The sequence below is a fragment of the Ovis canadensis genome, chromosome 4, assembly GCF_042477335.2.
Source record: "Ovis canadensis isolate MfBH-ARS-UI-01 breed Bighorn chromosome 4, ARS-UI_OviCan_v2, whole genome shotgun sequence".
Taxonomy (NCBI): domain Eukaryota; kingdom Metazoa; phylum Chordata; class Mammalia; order Artiodactyla; family Bovidae; genus Ovis; species Ovis canadensis.
Genome location: NC_091248.1, coordinates 98935923 through 98954428, shown reverse-complemented (window position 1 = coordinate 98954428; position 18506 = coordinate 98935923). Strand labels below are relative to the sequence as shown.

At 38.1% G+C, this 18506-nt stretch overlaps 1 pseudogene; it reads right to left on the bottom strand.

Annotated features, from left to right (window-relative positions):
* Positions 1-15021: 15021 nt before the first annotated feature.
* Positions 15022-15444, bottom strand: LOC138439817 (ADP-sugar pyrophosphatase pseudogene; annotated as a pseudogene).
* Positions 15445-18506: the final 3062 nt, after the last annotated feature.

Genomic DNA, 18506 nt, shown 5'->3' with positions numbered 1-18506 from the left:
GTAGGAGCATGAACTTTGAGATAAATCCTCCAGTATTCTGGCTTTCAAAATAAGCAATAAAATTAGAAATAAAAAAAGAAAAGTTACAAAAGACAACACAGAAATGCAAAGGATCATAAGAGACTACTCTGGGCGACTATATACCTATACAACTGACCACTTGGAAGAAATGGATGAAATTCTTAGAAAAGTATAACCTTCCAAAACTGATTCAGGAGGAAATAGAAAATATGACCAGACCAATTGCAAGAATGAAATCGAAAATGTAATCAAAAATCTTCCAACAAACAAAAGCCCAGGGCCAGATAGCTTCACAGGTGAATTCGACCAAAAGTTTAGAGATGAGCTAACACGTATCCAGCTCAAATGTTTCCAGAAAATTGCAGAGGAATGCAAACTGATATAGCCACTATAGAGAACAGTATGGAGAGTCCTTAAAAAACTAAAAATTAAACTACCATTTGAGCCAGTAATCCCACTACTGGGCATATATCCTGAGGAACCCAGACTGGAAGACAACACATGCACCCCAGTGTTCATTGCAGCACTATTTACTATAGTTAGGACATGGAGGCAGCCTAGTTGTCCACTGACAGATGAATAGATAAGGAAGTTGTAATACATTTACACAATAAATATTACTCACTTGTAAGGAATGTTTTTGAGTCAGTTCTAATGAGGTGGATGAATCCAGAGCCTATTTTACAGAGTGAAGTAAGTCAGAAAGAGAAAGATAAGCATTGTATATTAATACATATTTATGGAATCTAGAAAGATAGTAGTGACGATCCTACTTGAAGGGCAGCAAAGGAAACAAAGACATGAAGAAGAGCATTTTGGACATAGTGGGAGAAGAGGGTGGGATGATTAGAAAGAATGCTGATACATGTTGATGTATGGCAAAAACCATCGCAATATTGTACAGTAACTACCCTCTAGGTAAATAATTTTTAAAAAGAGAGAAAAAAGGAAGAAAACAAACAAAAACAAACACCATGGTTAAGGTCAATGAAACAAAATCCTGGTTCTTTAAGAAAATCAGAAATATCAAACTGGTGAAGGAAAACAGAGAGAAGACACAAATTGCAATATCAGGAATTAAAAGGTGGAGAGGACTTCTAAAGTTCTTATAGATATCAAAAGAAAAATCAAGAAATATGGCATCAGGAAACATGAAATACTTAGATGTACACTTAACAAAATATGCAATATGAGTATGAAGAAATAAATAAACCACTGATGGCAAGAATCAAAGGAAAAATATACATAGAGAGATGCATCCTACCTGTGGATTAAATCCTCAATGCAAATGCCAATTTCCCCAAAATCAATCCATCAATTTCACTCAGTTTCAATGAAAATCACAGAGGCTTTTTTGTGTATATGCAATGCAAATTGATTCCAATCTTTACAAGGAAAGAGAGAGAAACTAAATGTGTCAATGTAGTTTTGAAATAGAAGAAAACATTTAGAGGATTCTCATTATTTAATTTCAAGGCTCGCCATAAGCTACCATAAACAAGTTAATGGGATATCGACAAAAGGAAGGGCACAACAATCAATGGAAAAGAAATTACAGCCCAGAAAGATCCCCTACATATACTGTCAATTGATTTTCAGAGAATTTGTGAAATAAACTGCATGGGAAAAGTATAGCCTTTTCTAGAAATTGTGCTGGAACATCTTGACAACATATTAAAAAAAGTGAACTTTGGTAAATTTCTTGTATCACAGAAAATGGAATATAAATCTAAGCATGGACATAAAACTATATATCTTTTCCAAGAAAATATTAAAAAAAAATTTTACCTTAGCTAAGGTAAAGATTTCTTAGTAAAAACTCAAAAAGAAAAAAAAATTACTCAATCAAAACAGCAGATGGAAAAACAAAGTTTAAAAATTAAGAGTAGTTTAGGGGATTCCAGAACAACATCAGACACATTCATATTTGCATTATAGGCGTTTCAGAAGGAGAAGAGAGAAAGAAGTTGAAAATGATTTGATAAGATTATGGTTATAAAATTCCCAAACATGAAGACACAAAACAGATACTCAGGTACAGGAAGAACCGAGTTTGACATAAGAGACCCACATCAAGACTTATTATAATTAAAATGGCATAAGTTAAAGAAAGAATTCTAAATGCAGCAAAAAGAAAAAGTCACATAGGAAGGAACCCCAATAAGGGTATGAGCTGATTTTTCATCAGAAACTTTGCATGCCAGAAGGGAGTAGAGTAATATATTTCATATGGTGAAAGGAAAATAAAAAAAAAAAGAAAAAACATACTGTCTAGGATACTTTACCCTGAAAGGTTATCATTCAGAATCGAAGAAAAGATAAAATGCTTCCTAGATAAGCAACAATAAGAGTTCACTTATACTAAACTTATTGACCTTACAATTAGTGTCAAAGTTTCTTCTTTAAGTGAAAGAGAAAGGGCTGTAACAAGAAATAGGAAATTGTAGGAAGGAAAACAATAGAAAAAAGAGGATAGCAAACAAGGATATATTGTATAGCTCAGGGAATTCTGCTCAATGTTATATGGCAGCCTGGATGGGAGGGGAGTTTGAGGGAGAACGGGTTATCTATATGTGGCTAAGTCCCTTTGCTGTCCACCTGAAAACATCACAACATTGTTAATCACCTATATTCCAACACAAAAAAGAAAGTTTAATAAAAAATGAATATTATGAGCACGCATATGAAAACAAATTGGACAGTCTTAGAAGAAAGGGATAAATTCTTAAATTATATAATTTTCCAAAACTGAATCAGGATAAGGTATGTAATCTGAATAGACAAAATACTAGTACTGAAATCAAATTTGTAATATAAGTCAAATCAGCTACCAATAAACAGAAGTCAAGAATTGGATGGCTTCACAGGGGGATTGTACCAAGCACATTAAAGAAGAGTTAATATCTACCCTTCTCAAACTACTGAAAAAAATTTAAGAGGGAACATTCCCATTTTCACTTTATCAGGCCAAATTAGGCCACTAAACTAATACAAAAATAAGAGAAAGACATTACAAAAAAAAAAAAAAGGAAAATCACAAGTCAATAATCCTGATGAATACGGAAGCAAGATTAGTCAATAAAATATTAGCATGCCAAATTCAACTATATTTCTCTTTTTATGGCTGAGTAATATTCTACTACTTTATTCTCTGTATCTGAGTCTGCTTCAGTTTGCTATATTTATTTTTAGGTTCCACACATATGTGAAAATACTTATACAGTATTTTTCTTTTTATGTCTGACTTAATTTACTAAATATTATACCCTTCTGGTCCATCGATGCTGTTGTAAACAGTAAAATTTGTCCTTCTAGGTTGAGTAATATTCCATTTGGGGCTTCTCTTATAGCTCAGTTGGTAAAGAATCTGCCTGTAATGCAGGAGATCTGGGTTTGATCCCTGGGTTGGGAAGATCCCCTGTTGAAGGGAATGGCAACCTACTCCAGTATTCTTGCCTGGAGAATCCCATGGACAGAGGAGCCTGGCAGGCTACAGTCCATGGGATCACAAAAGTCAGACACAGCCTAGTAACTAAACCACCACCAATATTACATTTATATATGTATGTATATAATTATATGTAATAGAATATTACTCAGCTATATATTTACATGTGAAAGTATGTGAAAAATGAAGTCGCTCAGTCATGTCCGACTCTTTGCAACCCCATGGACTGTAGCCTATCAGGGATAGGTTCATGGTATTTTCCAGGCAAGAGTGCTGGAGTGGATTGCCATTTCCTTCTCCAGGGGATCTTCCCAGTCCAGGAATTGAACCTGGGTCTCCCGCATTGCAGGCAGACACTTTACTGTCTGAGCCACCAGGGAAGCCCGTATATTTACATATACATATAAAATAAAATATCATACACCATGATCAAGTGAGATTTATTCCAGGGATGCAACCAATGTGATAAACCACATTAACAAAACAAAGGATAAAAATCTCATGACCATCTTGATAGGTGAAACAAATGCCTTTAACAAAATTAACACTCATTCATGATGATAGCTTTCAACATAATTGGTAGGTAGGAAATATATCTCAACATAATAAAGGCTTGCATGCATCTGTGCTCAGTTGGTTGAGTCATATCTGACACTATGTGACCTTATGGACCATAGCCCACTAAACTCCTCTTGTCCCTCATGTCTCCCCCAAATCCCAAAGTCCATCGGATTTTCCAGGCAAGAATTCTGGGTTGGGTTGCCATGTCCTACTCCAGAGTATCTTTCCAACCCAGGAATCAAACCCCTGTCTCCTGCACCTCCTGCACTTCAAGAAGATCCTTTACCATTTAGCTACCAGGGAATCCCAATAATAAAGGCCCTCTATAAAGAGCAATATTGCATAGGAACCTGGAATGTCAGGTCCATGAATCAAGGCAAATTGGAAGTGGTCAAACAAGAGATGGCAAGAGTGAACATCAACATTCTAGGAATCAGAAAACTAAAATGGACTGGAATGGGTGAATTTAACTCAGATGACCATTATATCTACTACTGTGGGCAAAATACCTCGGAAGAAATGGAGTAGCCATCATGGTCAACAAAAGACTCTGAAATGCAGTACTTGGATGCAATCTCAAAAATGACAGAATGATCTCTGTTCGTCTCCGAGGCAAAACATTCAATATAACAGTTATCCAAGTCTATGCCCCAACCAGTAACACTGAAGAAGCTGAAGTTGAATGGTTCTATGAAGACCTACAAGACCTTTTAGAACTAACACCCAAAAAAGATGTCCTTTTCATCATAGGGGACTGGAAAGCAAAAGTAGGAAGTCAAGAAACACTTGGTGTAACTGGCAAATTTGGCCTTGGAATGCAGAATGAAGCAGGGCAAAGACTAATAGAGTTTTGCCAAGAAAATGCACTGGTCATAGCAAACACCCTCTTCCAACAACTAAAGAGAAGACTCTACACATGGACATCACCAGATGGTCAACACCGAAATCAGATTGATTATATTCCTTGCAGCCAAAGATGGAGAAGCTCTATACAGTCAACAAAACCAAGATCAGGAGCTGATTGTGGGTCAGATCATAAACTCCTTATTACCAAACTCAGACTTAAGTTGAAGAAAGTAGGGAAAACCACTAGACCATTCAGGTATGACCTAAATCAAATCCCTTATGATTATACAGTGGAAGTGAGAAATAGATTTAAGGCCCTAGATCTGATAGATAGAGTGCCTGATGAACTATGGATGGAGGTTCGTGACATTGTACAGGAGACAGGGATCAAGACCATCCCCATGGAAAAGAAATGCAAAAAGGCAACATGGCTGTCTGGGGAGGCCTTACAAATAGCTGTGAAAAGAAGAGAGGCAAAAAGCAAAGGAGAAAAGGAAAGATATAAGCATCTGAATGCAGAGTTCCAGAGAATAGCAAGAAGAGATAAGAAAGCCTTCTTCAGTGATCAATGCAAAGAAATGGAGAAAAACAACAGAAGGTGAAAGACTAGAGATCACTTCAAGAAAATTAGAGATATCAAGGGAATATTTCATGCAAAGATGGGCTCGATAAAGGACTGAAATGGTATGGACCTAACAGAAGAAGAAGATATTAAGAAGAGGTGGCAAGAATACACAGAAGAACTGTACAAAAAAGATCTTCACAACCCAGATAACCATGATAGTGTGATCATTCATCTAGAGCCAGACATTCTAGAATGTGAACTCAAGTGGGCCTTGGAAAGCATCACTACGAACAAAGCTAGTAGAGGTGATGGAATTCCAGTGGAGCCATTTCAAATCCTGAAAGATGATGCTGTGAAAGTGCTGCACTCAATATTTCAGAAAATTTGGAAAACTCAGTAGTGGCCACAGGACTGGAAAAGGTCCGTTTTCATTCCAATTCCAAAGAAAGGTAATGCCAAAGAATGCACAAACTACCACACAATTGCTCTCATCTGACATGCTAGTAAAGTAATGCTCAAAATTCTCCAAGCCAGGCTTTAGCAATACGTGAACCATGAACTTCCTGACATTCAAGATGGTTTTAGGAAAGGCAGAGGAACCAGAGATCAAATTGCTAACATCCGCTGGATCATGGAAAAAGCAAGAGAGCTCCAGAGAAACATCTATTTCTGCTTTATGGGCTATGCCAAAGCCTTTGACTGTGTGGATCACAATAAAGTGTGGAAAATTCTGAGAGAGATGGGAATAGCAGACCACCTGACCTGCCTCTTGAGAAATCTGTATGCAGGTCAGGAAGCAACAGTTAGAACCGGACATGGAACAATAGACTGTTTCCAAATAGGAAAAGGAGTACATCAAGGCTGTATATTGTCACCCTGCTTATTTAACTTATATGCAGAGTACATCATGAGAAACGCTGGACTGGAAGAAATACAAGCTGGAATCAAGATTGCTGGGAGAAATATCAATAAGCTCAGATATGCAGATGACACCACCTTTATGGCAGAAAGTGAAGACTAAGTAAAAAGCCTCTTAATGAAAGTGAAAGTGGAGAGTGGAAAATTTGGCTTAAAGCTCAACATTCAGAAAACGAGGATCACGGCATCCGGTCCCATCACTTCACGGGAAATAGATGGGGAAACAGTGGAAACAGTGTCAGACTTTTTTTTGGAGGGGGGGGGGGGGCTCCAAAATCACTGCAGATGGTGACTGCAGCCATGAAATTAAAAGACGCTTACTACTTGGAAGAAAAGTTATGACCAACCTAGATAGTATGATCAAAAGCAGAGACATTACTTTGCCGACTAAGGTCCATCTAGTCAGGCTATGGTTTTTCCTGTGGTCATGTATGGATGTGAGTGTTGGGCTGTGAAGAAGGCTGAGCACCGAAGAATTGATGCGTTTGAACTGTGGTGTTGGAGAAGACTCTTGAGAGTCCCTTGGACTGCAAGTAGATCCAACCAGTCCATTCTGAAGGAGATCAACCCTGGGATTTCTTTTGAAGGAATGATGCTAAAGCTGAAACTGCAGTGCTTTGGCCACCTCATGTGAAGAGGTGACTCATTGGAAAAGACCCTGATGCTGCGAGGGATTGGGAGCAGGAGAAGGGGATGACAGAGGATAAGATGGTTGGATGGCATCACGCACTCGATGGACATGAGTCTGAGTGAACTCCGGGAGTTGGTGATGGGCAGGGAGGCCTGGCGTGCTGCGATTAATGGGGTTGCAAAGAGTCGGACACAACTGAGCGACTGAACCAAACTGAACTGATGTCAACCTAGACAGAATATTAAAAAGCATAGACATTACTTTGCCAACAAAGGTCCGTCTAATCAAAGCTATGGTTTTTCCAGTAATCATGTACGGATGTGAGAGTTGGACCATAGAGAAAGCTGAACACCAAAGAATTAATGCTTTTGAACTGTGTTGTTGGAGAAGATGATTGTGCTTTTCCTGGACTGCAAGGAGATCCAACCAGCCAATCCTAAAGGAAATGAGTCCAGAATATTCATTGGAAGGACTGATGATGAATATGAAACTCCAATACTTTAACCACCTGATGTTAAGAACTGACTCATTGGAAAAGACCCTGATGCTGGGAAGTATTGAAGGCGGGAGAAAAAGGGGACGACAGAGGATGAGATGGTTGGATGGCATCACCGACTTGATGGACATGAGTTTAAGCAAGTTCTGGGAGCTGGTAATGGACTGGGAAGCCTGGCATGCTGCAGTCCGCGGAGTCACAAAGTCAGGCATGACTGAGCGACTGAACTGTACTGATGTCAAATCCATAGCTAACATCTCACTCAATGGTGCAAAACTGAAAGCTTTTCCTCTAAAATCAACAACAAGGTAAGGATGATCATTCTCACCATTTCTATTTAATACAGTATTGGAAGTTTTAGTCATAGCAATTCGACAAGACAAAGGAATGAAAGGCATCTAAACTGAAAAGGAAGAAGTAAAGCTGTCACTATTTGCTGATGACATAGTACTATGCATAGAAAATCCTAAAGTTCTATCAAAAAATTATTAGAAATAATGCATGAAAAACTGATATACTTTTAATTTTAATCTTTATAGACCATTTTTATTTAAAAAATTAATATGGATACTAAAATTTTATTAAGATGTGCTTTGCTGAATATAAGTAGTTTTACATTCTTCCTGGTATTCATTGGGGCTTTTAATTTGATAATTGGTCTTTCTTCAGAATTAGCAAGTGTTATTCCATCAATACAAATTTCTTACATCTGTTTCATTTCTCTTTTATCTCCTCTTGTTGACTTCTATTTGATGAATTATGTGATTAAAAAATCTAACAGTTTTCTTATGGAAGCAACATTAAAAAAATTTGAAATACTGAATCAATAACTTTCTTGAGAAAATAACATTATGTGGAAAAACACATTGATTATTAAGAACTGAAAAATTATTCCATGGATTTGTCTCAGAAGGTTAAAATTTTTTAAGCATACCACAGCCAATTAATTTTACATACCATTTCATTTTAATATGTTATATATAGTACATTTTAAATCTGTAATTACATATTTTATATAAAATAATCTATATGCCTTATGATCAAAATTAACTTTCAAAAATAGGTAATAGAATTTTAAATCATAAGAAATGTGTCATTTAAAATATCATAATGTCTTTGCTTTTAGTGGCATATAAAATAGTGGTGAATCATAGATTCAGTGAAATACTACCTTCAAAGTAGATGTCACAGTAAAGGACAGTTATGTACTTAGGAATATGAAGCAATGTTATTACTTTGCAATTAGAGCATGCTTAATTTATTAAGTAGTAATTGTTTCATTTATATGCAAAGCTACTCTTCATATGCATGATCCTGTATCCTTTAGTGTTGTACTCAAATCGTGTCAAAGAGGGGCAATTTATTTAAGTGTGTTCATAGAGTTAGTATTTAAATAGGGTTCATTTCAAGTGTGTTCATAGAGATAGTGTTGTTTGTATATAATCTTCTTATCCAAGTAAACTATTAATCTCTTTATATTACTCAGTTTAGTTCAGTTCAGTTTAGTTCCTCAGTCATGTCAACTCTTTGTGACCCCATGAATCGCAGCATGCCAGACCTCCCTGTCCATCACCAACTCCCGGAGTTCACTCAAACTCACGTCCATCGAGTCAGTGATGCCATCCAGCCATCTCATCCTCTGTTGTCCCCTTCTCCTCATACTCCAATCCCTCCCAGGATCAGAGTCTTTTTCAATGAGTCAACTCTTCGCATAAGGTGGCCAAAGTACTGGAGTTTCAGCTTTAGCATCATTCCTTCCAAAGAACACCCAGGGCTGATCTCCTTGCAGTCCAAGGGACTCTCAAGAATCTTCTCCAACACCACAATTCAAAAGCATCAATTCTTCGGCCTTCAGCTTTCTTGAAAGTCCACTCTCGCACCCATACATGACCGCTGGAAAAATCATAGCCTTGACTAAATGGACCTTTTTTGGCCAAGTAATGTCTCTGCTTTTCAATACACTATCTAGGTTGGTCATAACTTTTTTTCCAAGGAGTAAGCGTCTTTTAATTTCATGGCTGCAATCACCATCTGCAGTGATTCTGGAGCCCCCAAAGATAAAGTCTGACAGTTTCCACTGTTTCCCCATCTATTTCCCATGAAGCGATGAGACCAGATGCCATGATCTAGTTTTCTGAATGTTGAACTTTAGGCCAACTTTTTCCCTCTCCTCTTTCACTTTCATCAAAAGGCTCTTTAGTTCTTCTTCACTTTCTGCCATAAGGGTGGTGACATCTGCATATCTGAGGTTATTGATATTTCTCGCGGTAATCTTGATTCCAGCTTGTGCTTCTTCCTACCCAGCGTTTCTCATGACGTACTCTGCATATAAGTTAAATAAGCAGGGTGACAATATACAGCCTTGACGTACTCCTTTTCCTATTTGGAACCAGTCTGTTGTTTTATGTCCAGTTCTAACTGTTGCTTCCTGACCTACACACAGGTTTCTCAAGAGGCAGATCAGGTGGTCTGGTATGCTCATCTCTTTCAGAATTTTCCACAGTTTATTGTGATCCACAGAGTCAAAGGCTTTGGCATAGTCAATAAAGCAGAAATAGATGTTTTTCTAGAACTCTTTTGCTTTTTCAATGATCCAGCAGATGTTGACAATTTGATCTCTAGTTCCTCTGCCTTTTTTAAAAAGAAACCAGCTTGAACATCAGGGAGTTCACAGTTCACGTATTGCTAAAGCCTGGCTTGTAGAATTTTGAGCATTACTTTATATTACTCAGAAGTATATTAATAGGGCACAAACTTAAATAGGAGAATTATAGCACAGGAGATTCATTTTTGTATGGGAGTGATACTTAGGTGTGTGTGAGAAAAGACTGAAATCTAGAAAATCTCTTATTTTGCTTCTGTTTCAGATGTTCATTTGAGTTTGGTCAGACAAAACATGTAATTCAATTAAATTTTAAGTGAACACTTTTACCCTACAAACAGTAAAACATTTGATTCTAAGGAGTTTTATTCTTTCTATGTTGTTCATTATCCTGGCCTGGTGTCCAGAGAAGGTGAAATCATACCTAGGCTACTTCTGTTTCTTATTTGGAAAAAAATATCTGAGGCTTACTAGAGCTATAAATGTTGAGGCAGGAAAAATGACCACAGTTAAGTAGTCTTAGGTGCAAATTGGTGTTGGCACTGAATGTGGTAAAGTACCTGTTTTGACGCAAGGAAAAATATTTATAAGGTCCTCCTATTTAAACTATTTTCAGATTGTTGTCTAGGAAATCCTGACTGATTTAAGTCTCCCTTCATGAGCCTGAATCTGACACTAGAAATTCATTAACAGTAGAAACTTGGTCTTGCTTTAAAGTCAGTTTTAGGAATCATTAACTATAGGAGACTTTGAATGTGCCTCAGCTCAGTTCAGTTCAGTCACTCAGTCATGTCCAACCCTTTGCAACCCCATGAATCGCAGCACACCAGGCCTCCCTGTCTATCACCAACTCCCGGAGTTCACTCAAACTCACGTCCATCGAGTCCGTGATGCCATCCAGCCATCTCATCTTCTGTCGTCCCCTTCTCCTCCTGCCCCCAATCCCTCCCAGCATCAGGGTCTTTTCCAGTGAGTCAACTCTTCGCATGAAGTGGCCAAAGTATTGGAAGTTCAGCTTTAGCATCTGTCCTTCCAATGAACACCCAGGACTGATCTCCTTTAGAATGGAATGGTTGGATCCTTGCAGTCCAAGGGACTCTCAAGAGTCTTCTCCAACACCACAGTTCAAAAGCATCAATTCTTCGGTGCTCACCTTTCTTCACAGTCCAACTCTCACATCCACACATGACCACTGAAAAAACCATAGCTTTGACTAGATGGACCTTTGTTGGCAAAGTAATGTCTCTGCTTTTAAATATGCTATCTAGGTTGGTCATAACTATCCTTCCAAGGAGTAAGCGTCTTTTAAGTTCATGGCTGCAATCACATCTGCAGTGATTTTGGAACCCCCAAAAATAAAGTCTGACACTGCTTCCACTGTTCCAAGGAGTAAGAGTCTTTTGATTTCACGGCTGCAATCACGAGCTGCAGTGACTTTGGAGCCCCAAAACATAAAATCCGACACTGTTTCCATTGTTTCTCCATCTATTTTCCATGCAGTGATGAGATCAGATGCCATGACCTTAGTTTTCTGAATGTTAAGCTTTAAGCCAACTTTTCCACTCTCCTGTTTCACTTTCATCAAGAGGCTTTTTAGTTCCTTTTCACTTTCTGCCATAAGGGTGATGTCATCTGCATATCTGAAGTTATTGATATTTCTCCCAGCAATCTTGATTCCAGCTTGTGCTTCCTCCTACCCAGCATTTCTCATGATGTACTCTGCATTAAAGTTAAATAAGCAGGGTGACAATATACAGCCTTGACACACTCCTTTTCCTATTTGGAATCAGTCGTTGTTCCATGTCCAGTGCTAACTGTTGCTTCCTGACCTGCATAGAGGTTTCTCAAGAGGCAGGTCAGGTGGTCTGGTTTGCCCATCTCTTTCAGAATTGTCCACAGTTTATTGTGATCCACATAAAAGCTTTGGTATAGTGAATAAACAGAAGCAGATGTTTTTCTAGAACTCTCTTGCTTTTTCTTTGATCTAGCAGATGTTGGCAATTTGATCTCTGGTTCCTCTGCCTTCTCTAAAACCAGCTCGAACATCTGGAAGTTCATGGCTCACGTATTGTTGAAACCTGGCTTGGAGAATTTTGAGCATTACTTTGCTAGTGCGTGAGAGGAGTGCAATTGTGCAGTAGTTTGAGCATTCTTTTGCATTGCCTTTGTTAGGGATTATGAGGAAAACTGACCTTTTCCTTGGGCCACTGTTGTGCTTTCCAAATTTGCTGGCATATTGAGTGCAGCACTTTCACAGCATCATCTTTTAGGATTTGAAATAGCTCAGCTTGAATTCTACCACCTCCACTAGCTTTGTTTGTAGTGATGCTTCAAAAGGCCCACTTGACTTCACATTTCAGGATGTCTGGCTCTTGGTGAGTGATCACACTATCGTGATTATGTGGGTCGTGAAGATCTTTTTTGTACAGTTCTTCTGTGTATTCTTGCCACCTCTTCTTAATGTCTTCTGCTTCTGTTAGGTACATACCATTTCAGCCCTTTATCGAGCCCAATTTTGCATGAAATGTTTCCTTGGTATCTAATTTTCTTGAAGAGATCTCTAGTCTTTCCTATTCTATTGTTTTCCTCTATTTCTTTGCATTGATCACTGAGGAAGGCTTTCTTACCTCTCCTTGCTATTCTTTGGAACTCTGCATTCAAATGGGTATATCTTTCCTTTTCTCCTTTGCTTTTCACTTCTCTTCTTCTCACAGCTATTTGTAAGGCCTCCTCAGACCGCAATTTTGCTTTTTGGCAGTTCTTTTTCTTGGGGATGGTCTTGATCCCATCTTCTGTACAATGTCACAAACCTCCATCCATAGTTCATCAGGCACTCTGTCTATCAGATCTAGTCCCTTAAATCTATTTTTTCACTTCCACTGTATAATCATAAGGGATTTGACTTAGGTCATGCATGAATGGTCTAGTGGTTTTCCCTGCTTTCTTCAATTTAAGTTTAAATTTGGCAATAAGGAGTTCATGATCTGAGCCAGAGTCAGGCCCCGGTCTTGTTTTTGACAACTGTGTAGAGCTTTTCCATCTTTGGCTGCATAGTATATAATCAATCTGATTTCAGTGATGACTATCTGGTGATGACCATGTGTAGAGTCTCCTCTTGTGTTGTTGGAAGAGGGTGTTTCCTACAACCACTGTGTTCTCTTGGGAAAACTCTATTAGCCTTTGCTCTGCTTCATTCCATACTCCAAGACCAAATTTGCCTGTTCCTCCAGGTGTTTCTTGACTTCCTACTTTTGCATTCCAGTCCTCTATAATGAAAAGACATCATTTTTTAGTGTTAATTCTCAAAGGTCTTGTAGGTCCTCATAGAACCATTGAACTTCAGCTTCTTCAGCGTTATTGGTTGGGGCATAGGCTTGGATTACTGTGATATTGAATGGTTTGCCTTGGAAACAGAGATCATTCTGCCGTTTTTGAGACTGCATCTAGCACTGTATTTAGGACTCTGTTGTTGACCATGATGGCTACTCCATTTCTCCTAAGGGATTTCTGCCCACAGTAGTAGATATAATGGTCATCTGTGTTAAACTCACCCATTGCAGTCCATTTTAGTTTACTAATTCCTAGAATGTCAGTGTTCACTTTTGCCATCTCCTGTTGACCACTTCCAATTTGCCTTGATTTATGGACCTAACTTTCCAGGTTTGTATGCAATATTGCTCTTTACAGCATCGGACCTTGCTTCTATCACCAGCCACATCTACAACTGGGTATTGTTTTTGCTTTGGGTCCATCCCTTCATTCTTTCTGGAGTTATTTCTCCACTGATCTCCAGTAGCATATTGGGAACTTACCGACCTGGGGAGTTCCTCTTTCAGTATCCTATCATTTTGCCTTTTCATACTGTTCAAACCAAGTAAGATGGTAAATTTTGCAAGAGGGCAGACACACTGAAACCATAATGACAGAAATAGCCAATCTGATCACATGGACCACAGACTTGTGTAACTCAATGAAACTAAGCCATGCTGTGTGGGGCCACCCAAGATGGATGGGTCATGGTGGAGAGGTCTGACAGAATGTGGTCCACTGGAGAAGGGAATGGCAAACCACTTCATTATTCTTGCCTTGAAAACCCCATGAACAGTATGAATGTGCCTAGAAGGTGAAATTTAATTGTTCAAAACTAGAGTCCAATGGTAAATCATTATCTAAGGCTGATAGGCTGGGAAACTGTGTTGGATAAACACATTAATATAAAAAAATTTTATATGTCATTCACAGGTAGTGCTGTATGAATCAAGATGTCTTTCTCAAAAGTCTGAATTGTCTTCAAGGCTTCCTGCTACAGGTAAATGTTCTCTTAGATCATTGCTTATAGCAAGGACAATCAGTGCTTTGCCAGCATCCCTACATAAGCCAATGTTTGGAATATGTGTTTACTCTTGTGTAACTCTGGAAGATGCTAGTGACTTCTTTCATTCTCTCAACCTGTAGAAAGTCTCTCTCTCTCTATTACCAGATTTCTGGGTACCTTTCCTACAAAGAAGCTGAAGCTATAGCCCTGTTCTTATTCTTTATCAACTTTATTTTAGGCAGAAATCCTAAATGACTCAAGAGTCTGTCAGTTCCTTCTTTTTCATTTCAGAAGCATACACTTCCTTGTCTACTAGCAGCCAACATCCTTCTAATTCCTGCTGTGTTCTCAGTGCTAGCTTAGCATTGAGCCAGATTCAACAAATAATTTCTCAAACATGATCTCATCATTTTGGCATCTTCTCGGGGACTAATATTTATGTTCTGTCATTGCTTCAGCTACCACTCCACTTGAGGATCTTTGGATTTTTTTTTTCATTCTGTGTTGCTTTTGTTTTATGGAAAATTATATCAAACCAACATTAAACTAAGCTGAATACAAAGTCTTAGTAAGTGAGACCTGTTTGTCTCATATACAAAAGCATATATATATATAAACTCATATACAAAAACTACTCTTTGCACTTAAAAATTTCAGGAAGGGAACTTGAAACAGCTTCATGTTTACATGTTTCAGCTCCAGAGCACAGGAAAGACTCCGACATCCACTGTCAGATGTTTTTCACTCACTTTAGCATCAAGTCTCTTCAAGAGGTTACTTTTTGGAAGAATATTTACTTCTACAAATTCTCCATCCCCTGGCTTTGGATTAAGCTTTACATTTCAGCATCCTTCCCATTTACAGTTATTGTAAAAATGTATGTGGTACCATTGACAAACTTGGTCCATACTTACAGCTGGAGAACAGTCAGTATCACCTTTTATTGTCAGTTCCTTTCTTAAGCTCCCAAAGTACAGGTGCTTCTGGACTTTCATTATCAGCTATGAAATCTCTGGGGAATTCTAGGCCGTAGCCTCCCATTGGCAGTCATAGATGCTTTGCCATGATATATCCTTAATGAACACTTCTTTGCAGCACTGAGATAACTGCCACATGGTCAGCTGACTATCCTTCCCAGGTACATGTTTCAAGTTTACCAAGTTCTAATTTTACCAGTAAGACCCATGTACAGTTTCTTCAAGCTTGATCCATTTTTCCTTCTGGAATAAACACATTGGATATAATAGGCTGGTATGTTGGGACAATTTTGTTGGTGCTTAGTTTTCCATTACTAATCTAGTTAGTCTTTTCAGCCCTCAGGAAAGAGGCTCATGTCCAAGATGTGGGGAGAAGAGAATGATACTCTTTTGGCAAAAGGTTGAAAAAAGAAAGGACCATTCTGAAGCAGCACTCTCAGGAAATGCCAGTACAACACAGCCCTTCTGAGCCATTTTAAACTTCTCCAGAACTATAAAAAATAATTTGTAGTAAGTCACCAAATTTTCAGTCATTGGTCAGAACAGCAATGGAAAACTAATCAGTATGGGAAAGACATTCTAAGAAGAAGAATCTGCAAAATGCATAGACTTGAGATATTACTTATTCAGATAATGAAGAGAGGTTTGGAGTGTTTTGATACACAGTCTGGTAGGAGAAGGGCTGAGGAAGAGATTCGTATCAATTGAGACAGTCAATGTTATTAAATCCTGGTATGTGAAGTCAAGTGGGCCTTAGGAAGCATCACTACAAACAAAACTAGTGGAGGTGATGGAATTCCAGTTGAGCTATTTCAAATCCTGAAAGATGATGCTGTGAAAGTGCTGCACTCAATATGCCAGCAAGTTTGGAAAACTCAGCAGTGGCCACAAGACTGGAAAAGGTCAGTTTTCATTCCAATCCCAAAGAAAGGCAATGCCAAAGAATGCTCAAACTACTGCACAATTGCACTCATCTCACATGCTAGTAAAGTGATGCTTAAAATTCTCCAAGCCAGGCTTCAGCAATACGTGAACCCTGAACTTCCTGATGTTCAAGCAGGTTTTAGAAGGGGCAGAAGAACCAGAGATCAAATGCCAACATTTGCTGGATCATGGAAAAAGCAAGAGAGTTCCAGAAAAACATCTATTTCTGCTTTATTGACTATGCCAAAGCTTTTGACTGTGTGGATCACAATCAACTGTGGAAAATTCTGAAAGAGATGGGAATACCAGACCACCTGACCTGCCTCTTGGGAAACCTGTATGTAGATCAGGAAGTAACAGTTAGAACTGGACAAGGAACAACAGACTGGTTCCAAACTGGAAAAGGAGTACGTCAAGGCTGTATATTGTCACCCTGCTTATTTAACTTACATGCAGAGTACATCGTGAGAAACGCTGGACTGGAGGAAGCACAAGCTGGAATCAAGATTGCTGGGAGAAATATCAATAACCTCAGATATGCAGATGACTCCACCCTTATGGCAGAAAGTGAAGAAGAACTAAAGAGCCTCTTGATGAAAGTGAAAGAGGAGAGGGGAAAAGTTGGCTTAAAGTTCAACATTCAGAAAACCAAGATCAAGGCTTTCAGTCCTGTCACTTCATGGCAAGTAGATGGGGAAACAGTGTCAGACTTTATTTTTCTGTGCTCCAAACTCACTGCAGATGGTGATTGCAGCCATGAAATTAAAAGATGCTTACTCATTGGAAGGAAAGTTATAACCAACTTAGAGAGCATATTAAAAAGCAGAGACATTACTTTGCCAACAAAGGTTCATCTAGTCAAAGCTATGGTTTTTCCAGTGTTCATGTATGGATGTGAGAGTTGGACTATAAAGAAAGCTGAGTGCCGAAGAATTGATGCTTTTGAACTGTGGTGCTGGAGAAGACTCTTAAGAGTCCCTTGGACTGCAAGGAGATCCAACCAGTCCATCCTAATGGAGATCAGTCCTGAGTGTTCATTGGAAGGACTGATGTTGAAGCTGAAACTCCAATAAAAAGACTCTGATGCTGGAAAAGATTGAGAAGAAGGGGATAACAGAGGATGAGAAGGCTGGATGGCATCACCAACTCAGTGGACATGGGTTTGGGTGGACTCCAGTAGTTGGTGATGGATAGGGAGGCCTGGCATGCTGCAGTTCATGGGGTCACAAAGATCGGACAGAACTGAGTGACTGAACTGAACTGAACTGAATTTTATTGAAAGGTAGACAAAGATCTTATGTTTTATAAAATAATTCTAGTAGTAATGAGCTGGAAACACTAGAGGTATATGTTCAAGAGGATCTTAAATTGCATATGATTTTACTATTTTCTATCCATAGCCCTCCACAAATTCTTAAATTTAATAAGTGAAAGAATATAGGTTTCGTTAAGTCTAACAGTGCTCTCTAACATGCTTTTTTTCTTTGCTCATAATGATTGCTCATGTCCTCTTCTTTCATACAATAATGAGCATGAGAAATCATTATAATAAAAATAGCAGTGTACTTTAATTTCTCCTAGGGAGCCTTACCATATGGCACCTGTCTCTGTTATTTAACTTGATCTTTTAAAAATCTTGTAAGAGCCTGTGTGTCATACTCATTAAAGTGTCATATTCTGTAAAGGATCTGATCCCAAAGTGACATGCATCCCTTTGATAAGAAAATAAACATTTTTATGTTCTAAAACTAAGAGGTAAAATCTCAACAAATGTACAAGGAATAAAATTAAATGCATTTAAATATTAATAGTATTAAAGATCATTTTTTCACTGAATAATCTTTGTTTTAATAATTCGTCTAGAAAAATGCAACTGAGTTTAGATGAATGGAATTAGGCATCTAATTTGCCTACCTATAATTATAAAAACTTAAAAATAATTCTCAATCTCAAAGAAAATGAAAGTAAAGAGTATCGATGCTCATCAACATTACTAATAAATGAAAATTAACACAATTTTAAGATATTTTCCTAAAAGTTTTAAATTAAAAAAAAACCTCTAATTTAGGAAATAGTGCAATGAAATTTGTACATATATTCCTTACAAGAAGGATTTACTAACTATGCATTTCTGTAAAACAAGTTTCAATTATGCAGCAAGATTCATAAGATATCCCTCAATGATGTCATTCTATAGTATAT